A 10,050-nucleotide genomic window follows, 5' to 3' on the forward strand; every position below is an offset into this window, starting at 1 on the left:
AGGCCACCTTTAATGATTTTTACATTGTTTCCAATAACCTTTTATGAAGCATAATAGTTTATATAAAATTGCTTTTTAATCTTTTTCTTTTATTTTCCAACTGCCGTTGAACAGCTAACCTAATTCTGAGTATACAACTATCAATGTTCAACTTCGTAGGCTTGGAATTTTCATCCTAATCCAGAGGACAGGAATACTCCTTTATCAAGCAAGGCCGAAAAATAGACTTCGTGGAGGACCTTTAGATGGAACTAACCCGCACTTGCTTTATATGGATATTAAAAACCACAAAAACCCATTTTTAGTCCAACGGCAAAGAGACTTTAACCCATGATTCGTTTAGCACTGAGGATATTTTACGTCAGCAATATGATTGGTCGGTATCAGTCGGGAGCAGAACTCGTATAAACCAGTCACCGCTGGGATTCGAACATGGGCCATTTCAGTGGGAGGCTAACACTCTATTTATTTGCTCATTTTTTGCTCATGCAAGAGGTAAACGCAAATAATTTTCACTTGAGATGAGTTATGTGCAAAACCCCCGCCTCACGCTAAGTATTTATTTTGTCCAATTTCCGTCAATTTTTTTAAAAATCAAATTCTGGTAACTGGAAATATCTAGTATGGTTGCTTAATTCGTGACAATTTTTCCTTTAATTTTACAAATAAAAAAGTGAACTTAAGGGGACCCGAGAGGATCAACAAGTTTTATACCAGATGTGTTAAAGCCAGTCTCTATGCAGGCATTTCATTTGTATAGAAAATTAATCTGGTAAATGAAAACTAAGTTAATAGGTAAAATAACATGGTAAATCAAAAAAAAAAATTATTTACCAGAAGCAGATCCGAAAATAAAATTGATGTTAATCATTTGAATTTAATCAGTTGTCATCAGAATTATTCAGGAACATAATGTGTTAAATTAATATAAAGAAACATAATAATAAAAATTCACTAAACTGGGAAACTGTTGCATCCTGTTAAGACAAAATTTTTACCCAAGTTTAAAAGAATATTCATTAACTTCACAAGCAAACTTAAACAAAATCTTGACTGTAATATTTGAAAGTTTACTATTAGAACAAAAATGAAAATATTTTTTTTTGTTTTTTTAGATAGTTTCTTTCTCTTTTAATTATTTCTCAGACACTTCGCTAAATGTTAGCATAATTTTACGAAATAATTACGCGTAATTTATAGAGCAGTAATGATGATACTAATGAAACTTTCTTTTAACTGTTCTGAAGTAAAGATATTTGAAAATGAATTATTTTCCAAAAAAAATCTAATTACATCTTTTTTTCTTTTCTTTTTTTGTAAGAATGTTCTTAATTTAAAAATCTTTAAACCATAATTATTCAAATAATTTAAATGACAAAAGATTTGAAAACGATTCTTTGAAAGGCAATTTTATTGACTTCAATATTACCATAAATTCATTATTATTACATTACTCGCTCATTAAATTCCTCGCTTTTCATCATCATTTGATTAGCGACTTTTACTTGAATCTTATAATAAACTATTAGACCATGTACTAATTACAATATCAAACCTATTTTACATATCACGGCATAACGAACTTTATCTTTCTATATCTTTAAAGGAACATATTTTTTTGGAAACTCTAAGTAAAGAAACCAGGAAATGTAGCTTAGAAATTTTTAATTAAAAGAATTAGTAATTATCCAAATAGTAGCTTTATTGTTTTTAATCGTTACGCAGAAACTCGCTAAAGCGGAAAACCCTGAAAATGAAACGGAAAATTAAAATGAAAATTAGCAATGAAAAGTGGAATTATTCAATACTAGGAGGCTTCGCCCCCTGCTCGCTGGCGCTCGCCAATCCCCGAAACTGCTTTCGCAGTTCATTTCGGATTGCTTCGCAATCCGATGCTCGCTTTGCTCGCTCATTGGATACGTTCTTAACGTCTAGCTTTTGTATACTTTTTTGAACACTGAAGTTCCGAAAACTTTTCACTGTAGAAAATTCTAAACCTGTCCATTTCAATATTAATTTGAAATTGAAAACAGTTCGCATATTTTTCTTAATCACACTATTCTAAATTTCAGTTGTTGAGAAAAGTAACTTTTCTAAGTTTTGTTTTAAAGTCTTTCCCACCAAAGGGCTAAAACCATGTGTTGTAAAACAATATGAAATAGTACTGAACGCCGGAAGTAAAGCATCGGCTTCGATGAAGATAATTTCGTGAGAATGTTTTTGATAATTCGGTGAGAATTCACCCGACTATACAAGTGATACTCACTACGTGCTCTTGCGCGCCGAAGCCTATCAATATAAACGTATTAGCGTTTTATATAATATAGATTAGCCATATGATGCTCACTACTTGCTCTTGCGCGCCGAATCCAATCATTTAAAAATGAAAACTGTTGCCAGCGCGAGAAAAGAAATATCATCGGTTTTATTGATACATACGTACGTATTAGCGCTTTATATAATATAGATTAGCTGTTTATTTGAACTACGAAATAACTTTTATATCTTTTGTTTTGTTACTTTCTAATAATTTGTAGTGCTTTAATCAGTAATCAAATTTAAAGAATCGCATACTTAACTGAAATAAACAATAGCATGAATATTTGAACTTGAAAAAATGTCGTCATGATTGAAAGTTTTACTTGGGAAGAGTTTAACGTAAATATTCAGAATGTTGCAATATATAGTTTTATAGTTTAGAATCAAGGAATATTAGAATCATCCTTAATAGTTTTAGAATCATGTAATAATTCATGCGAATAATAAAAGAAGTTATAAACATTCAATAAATCACTACTGATGAGAAAAGCATCAAAAAAAGTTTGATTTCCAAAGTAAACGACTCCAATTGTGAGGAAAGAAACAGGAAATGAAATGCGGAAGAAAATGGATTAAAAACACTGACAATGTAATAGGTATTTTCAGTCCCGGTAGAGATTCGTCAGATTTTGTTTTTATTACATTCAAATATCACCCATAAGTGAATTCTTTTTTGACAGAAGTTCTTAAAAATATGTATTAAATGAGTCCACCAAAGTTAGAGATCTATAAATTGAAAGTTTACGAAATGAAATAATTTATTTTGTAGTCCTCTTCACATTTTACGCACGAGCAAAAGTTAAATTCGCTCTTAAAATCATTAAAATGATATATAATAGCTAAAATATAAAAAAATAACAAAACAATTTGTCTTAAAGATTGGATTTTTTGGTTTATTTTTACTTTAGGCGTGATCTCATTGGGAAACACGTTTCTCGGAGCTACGCAGAATTTTATTACGCTAATATTCAAGGGCCGGGATAGCCTGGTTGGTAGCAGAGTTTTAAATGGTTGATTTTTCTGGCAATGTATCAGGTCATTCTGAAAGCATTCTATGTAATTTAAATTGGAGTTCTGAGATGGCCAGATTACTCATTTCACTTGAGTTTTATGACCAAATTGATTACTTATGTCGTCAAACTATACGCGAGAGAGCCCCAGTGGCTCAGGGCATAGAACGTTTGCCTTTCAATGAGGTGAATCGGATGTGAATCCCAGCGATGGCTGATCGATTCGAATTCCGCACTCGGCTCTCACCGACCATAGTGCTGACGTAAATTATCCTCAGTGGTGGTGGATTAAGGGTAAGAGTCCCCTTGCCGTCATGCTAACCGTGGGAAGTTTTCATGGTTTTTCTCTCCATATAACGCAAATGCGCGTTAGTTTTATCAAAAAGTCCGCCAACGAAGGCTAGTTTGTCTCTATGTTTAATCCCAGAGTTTGTCTTCTTGATTGGGTTCAAAATTTTTAGGCTACGGAGTTGTACATAAAAGGTCGTAACCTGATAATTTTTTCGATTGGTCAACACTAGTTATAGAATAAAATGAAACCACGCGCTAATCTCGATATGAAAATGGAGCAGTTATCCTAAGGGAGAAGAATAAAGGCCTTCCCGAACTATTGTCATAGAATGTTAACATAGAGAGAGAGGAGAATAAAAAATGGATTACCCTGAATAACTTTTGATCTGATGATCGGATCTCCTCGTTCTAGAACTCAATCCTAATAGCTCAAAGAGGTAACCTCAAATATTCTATATAATTAATAAGCAATCATAGCAGATAATATTTTAAGTTAAAAAATCAAACACAAAAATGTATTTCCTCTGAATATATATACCTTTTTTCGACGGATTCGAATTTCAGACCCCCAAAATATAGGGAATAGCCGCAATCTGGTTTGCAATTCAAATAGTTTGGTCAGGAGAGTGGTTCAAAGATTGGACCATTCAATATTGATCTTAATTTTTGCGTATTTTACCTTATCTCGAAAAAAAAAATTTTTGAAATATGAAATTTGTTTATCCAAAAATAATTCCATACCAACAGAACTTTTCATAAATATTTATTATTTTATTTAATACTAGTCCAAGAAACTTTGAGTTGTATGTAATACAATTTTTCCATCATTTTAAAGAATTTAATTTGAATGTAAATATAAAAGCTAACCGAAATCCGTCGAATACTTCCTAAGAAATCGAATTTTGAAAGCACAACATTTATATATCATCTGCACTTAGAATATTTGAGTTCGCCTCCTCGAAACATTAAGATTGAGTCCTAGAACTTAAAGATCCGATCATTAGATCAAAAGTTATTTTGGGAATTTTTTTGCACTGTTTATCGCAGAGTCAATGTTTCTAACCACAGAAACTATAAGAACCCAAGCCAAATCATGCAAAACAACCCCACAACCATTGCTCAATTTTTTAGGTTGATGTCGAAAAACTTTTGACCAGATTAAGTCGAAGTGTTCACATTAAAAGTGATGCGTCTTCTGTTTTTGTTCGGATAAACGTAAAATATTCTCCTTTTTAAGTATAATAAAAAAGTGTTTTTTTTTTTTTTTTTTTTTTTTAATTTTTTAAAAAATTTTTATTGTTTTTTTTTCTTTTGAGTTTTCTATGTGGTAAATTGCCTCTGACGAAAAGTGGTCGCCATTTGGATTGGCAATAATCTTTGCTTCTTAATTCAGGAAACAATTAGCATTAGGAACAAAGATTCATATATAATTTGAGAATTCCAGTTAGAGGAAAGAATTATAATTGAAGATAAATTCTATTTAGTGATGAAATGGCGAGAATTCTGCCTATTATGGTCAAAAAGCGATAGAAATTTGCTTTGCTATTACGCCCGTAGCTCCAATTGACATTTGAGTGTCCTAGCTAGCCAGGAAGTGGCAAGATTCCAAACGCAGTAAAGATGCACTTTTCAGTGCAAAAGTTTTTTAAATATTTTCAATTTCAATAGACTACTCCATTTTAATAAAAATAGCTAAAGAGATGAGAATAAGATGTTAAAATATTTTATTCTACACAATTATGTTAGATTAAAATAAAGAATTATATTATTATTTTATCGATAATTTTTAAATCAAAACAATTAAAATATAAAAGTATGAAACAATTATATATTTTTAATAATCAACAAATTTGGTTAACACAACGAAGTTTCTATTTCTTAGCTATGATTTCAAAAACATAATGTCTGAATAAAATATTTTTGAAACAACATTTAACTGAAAATCTCACGTTTTGTTTTTTAAATGTCTACAATCTAATAAGCAAACATTTTGTTTCGAAATATTTCAAATCTACTAATAGAAAATAGTAAACATTTTATTTCACATTTTTTCTTAAAATTAAAGTACTTAAAATTAAAGTAAAACTTTTCACACAATTATTGAAAACACATTTTTAAAAACATTTTTCCTAATGAATGGGAATAAAAAGTTCATTTACTTTCCAAATGTTATTTTTATCAAATGAAAATTCTTCAAAAAAAACTGTAAAACTTTAAGAAGAGAAACTAAAAAATGGTAAATATTTTTCCGATGATAATATTAATTTGTGATTTTAGAGTAAGACACATACCTTATTCAGCAAAACAAATTTTAATTTTTGTTGAAATTTTTTTTTCTTTTATAAAATCTATTCATACATTAAATATTTGAAACAGATAAGCAAAAGATTAAAAATTTTTTAAAATTTTAAATTGTCATTTCCAAAATGTTTTACATTCAATTTTAGAGCTTAGTAATTGTTCTAAGTACCTTTCTTTTTGTAATGCTAACATAAATTTTGATTTTCAAAAGAATTTTGAAAAGAAAAATAATACCAAAACCTAAAACAATTAACATTTTTGTATTGGGGATAAAAAAAATACTTTTAGACATCATTAAATTAGCAATAGTTTTTTTTTTTAAAAAAATAAGGCTCTAAAGAATATTTAAATCTGATAATACTCTAGATGCATAATTAAATCATTTTTAAGTTTCATTTAGTAGTTTTGGAAATATTTATTTACGAATTTTCATTCAGCGAATTTTAATTCAGTGTGAATTTACAAAGTTATTTTTAAATTTATTAATAATATTTTCAACTCATTACTAACATTTTCAACTAATAACATTAAGCTATAAATAACATTATGAATAATAGAATAAAATTAAATTGTTAGTTATACTATATTATAAAAAATTTAAATTTAATAAGAACATCATGAATTCATAATGTGCATATTAAATTTAAAATACCCATTTTTAATGTTTTTACTAAATTATTAAATTTTAATAAATACATTAAATTTTGAATAACAGTAAATTATTAATACAATTATAATATAGCAATGTAATAATTATATTACTAATGTTCATCATTTCTTCTCATTTATAATATTATTTGAAAATATTCCCTTCCTTTTATGATTTTTTTTGTCAGACTTTAATAAAGCATGTCTACAAAAACCTTTATCATGTTGCTTAAAAAAAGCAATTTTCAGTGTTTATTTTGAAAAAAACTAATTGAAATAATTTATTTATATGAAATTACATCCACTAAAAAATAATTATAAAATTATATAATTTTTTTTAATAATAAAACTACTACCTTAAAGTGAAAAAGAAAATTTTTACCTGACGAAAATTCTGAATTCCAATAATTCGAATATTTTTAAAATGCTTTATTATTTTTTATTAGTAAATTCTTTCGAAACTTTTGAAAAGAACAAATCAATTTTATTCGATCCCTATTTCATTCGATCTCCTTCAACGATAACTTTTCCGCTTGGGGGGTGGAAAGAATGTCTTCTCCGATCGTCACGTACTTCAACAGTTAAGAGACAAACACACTTTTCGTCTGCTACATCGGTTCTCTCACTTAGAAGAGGGATCACGTCGTGGGGCAGAGACAGGGGCAATGGGACGCATGCGCCCCACTATCTGAAAACTAAATCCCACAAGCGCGCCCCGTTTTTACGGATTCTGTTGCCTTCCTGTGTAGTAGCTGAGAATTTCCTTCTGAACGTGAGAAAAATGTCGAACTTTCTTTTGCTCTTAACATTGGGGAGCAAATAGGGTATCTTCAAAACAAATAAAGATCTTATGTCATTGTACATATATATGGGAGGGTGAAGTGGGATTGCAACATAGGGGGGCAAAATTGTGCAGCTTTTATTTTTGAACCCCAGCTGCAATTTTGAGGTACTAGAGATTGGAAGTGGGTGTGACAAAAAATTTCATATCACTTTTTTAAGAGATGATACGAATATAGGTGTAAGATTTTTTTAAAAAAGGAATTAAACAGAAAATTTATTTTTCTATTAATGAAATCAGTAGTTATATGATTCAAGAATGCTATACAATAGTATAATTCTAAAAACTAATGAAGATACAGCAGTTCAGACAAAACAGCGCTCACTAACAAATCAGCAAGCGATTGCTAGTAGGCATTTTAATCATACTTCAGATACTGATTAAAGGCTGATTTTACTGAGAATCAGGCAGGTTTGGCTAGTTCAAAAGATAGAAGTCAACTTTGTCTGAATTTTTTTTAAAAAAATAAAAATGCTAAATCTTAAATTTAAAGAAAAAAAGAAAAAAAAACTGATTTGGCGAGGGGACTGGTTTAATAAGCATCTGGAGTAACCCATAATATTATTAAAATAGAAGAACAGTAAGTTTCTAATTATTTTATGTCAAAGTTGACGTACAATTGCACCTCTTTATTTAGTTCAGCGAAAGCTATTAGCAGGGTCACCACGATTTTTTGTTGTTGGGAACTCTAACGTCATACGTTTTCAATTAAATTTTTAACTTATTTTTAATGTATTTCTAAGCAGTAAATTTGTAAAGCTGCGCTTTCTAAAGAACGAGTATAAGTCTACTCCAATGTCTTCCTTAGTTTGCCGTTCTATCGGTCAACGGTCTCATAGCAGGCTGGGCAAGTGAAAAAAAATAAATCCAAATAGTTATGGGGATCTAATCTAAACAGTTATCTGCAGTTATGGGGATTAGCGAGCAATAAAGAGCAGAGTGCGTGTAAACTGGATTATTAACAAGGCAAAGGAGAAAAGATTGAGCCAAACAACCAGAAAAATATTACTTTAGTAGTTCCTGAAATTGCAGAACGATGGCAAGCAGGTGTCTATATATATATATATATATATATATATATATATATATATATATATATATATATATATATATATATATATATATATATATATATATATATATATATATATATATATAGAGAGAGAGAGAGAGAGAGAGAGAGAGAGAGAGAGAGAGAGAGGGAGAGAGAGAGAGAGAGAGAGATACATATAGAGAGAGCGTTTGTCTTCCATGAGGTGAACCGGTTTCGAATCCCAGTGTTGACTGGTCGATACGATTTCCGTATCGACAAGTCTATGCTGGCACCAACCAAATTACTGACATAAGATATCGCTTGCCATTTAAAAAATCATATTAATTTCAAAATTCGTAATTTCAGTTAATTGACAGTGTCAACATATTTCTTACTAATTGAAAATTATGTAACAAAATTGTAGAGAACTTACATAATTTTGTTTTAAAGTTTTAGAGGTTCAAATAACGTGTAGTAAGAAGACCAAGTGAAAGAACAGCTCTTACCAGTGAATGAACACCCAGTAAAGGAACACTTAATTTTGGTTATTTTTTCATGCTCTTTATGAATTTATAAGCCATACAAATATTTAAAAACAAGCCAATTCTTGGAATTATAACATATAAATACTTTGAAAATGTTAACTTTTTCTCGTAATCATGAATTGAAAATTAAAGTGTCAACATATTAACACATACTGTTCATTCACTGGGAAATCTATGCCCAGTCAAGGAACATGCCTGTTCCCTCAATGGTTAGAAGTTGTTCTTCGTATTTTTATCATACTTTTGATGCGGAACATCACTAAAGGTACAAGAAAATTAAAGTTTATCTTTTATTTTCATTAACTTAGAAAAAAACCAGTGACGGAACACTTGTTCCATCACTGGTTTTTCATCGTTTGGTGATCCAGTGAATAAACACCCCCTTATCTCAGTACTTTATTATGCTATGATGCTTAAAAAAAATAAAACGTAACTTCAATAACTATATTTTGAATTCTCTTTTTCACAGTGAGAAAAATAAATCTATTGCATGCGATTAATTCCACTTCAAGCATATAAATACAAACACTCACCTTATAATTTTTTCAAAGAAACAAGGTGTTGCAGAGATTATAACAAATTCAAAAAATTTTCCAGAGAAGTCTATTTGACCAGGTAATCCAAAACATTGCTAGATGACTTCCTATTGTTTGGTAGTAAGCTCTTGTTATCAATCAATCTAAAGAAAAACTCTCAAATTCTTATTTTTAATCAATATATATATGAAATGTTCCTTCACTTAGTAGTGTTCCTTCACTGGTTGGTTTACCCTACGTATTTTTGAACAAAATGCATAGTTTCAAAAGTGATGTGGAGGGAGAAAAGTAGGATAAAGATGTTCGTTGGCTGCTGGTAGGATTCGAACCGAGGACCTCCGGGTTCGTAGTAGGGTGCACTAATCACAACAGTTGTACACATCAGTCCAGGTAGTAGAGTAAGGAATCTCTATTTAGTGGCCGCTGCAGAGACGTGCATCATTCCATTTGCTTAATTTTTTTTAAATATATATAACGAAATAAACAAACTGTGAAATTAAAAACGCCGGTCCATATTAAAACCATG

At 29.9% G+C, this 10,050-nt stretch overlaps 1 protein-coding gene across 1 annotated transcript in view; it reads right to left on the bottom strand.

Annotated features, from left to right (window-relative positions):
* LOC107441638 (uncharacterized) overlaps positions 1 to 7,204 on the bottom strand; it is a 30,190-nt gene extending 22,986 nt beyond the window's left edge. The window contains exon 1 of the mRNA XM_016054978.4: positions 6,952 to 7,204. The gene's annotated coding sequence lies outside the window, so the exon portion shown is untranslated. The remainder of the gene's footprint in view (positions 1 to 6,951) is intronic.
* Between the last annotated feature and the right edge of the window lie 2,846 nt (positions 7,205 to 10,050).

This window comes from Parasteatoda tepidariorum, chromosome 3 (assembly GCF_982258835.1).
Source record: "Parasteatoda tepidariorum strain Cologne lab strain chromosome 3, Ptep-v5.0, whole genome shotgun sequence".
NCBI lineage: Eukaryota > Metazoa > Arthropoda > Arachnida > Araneae > Theridiidae > Parasteatoda > Parasteatoda tepidariorum.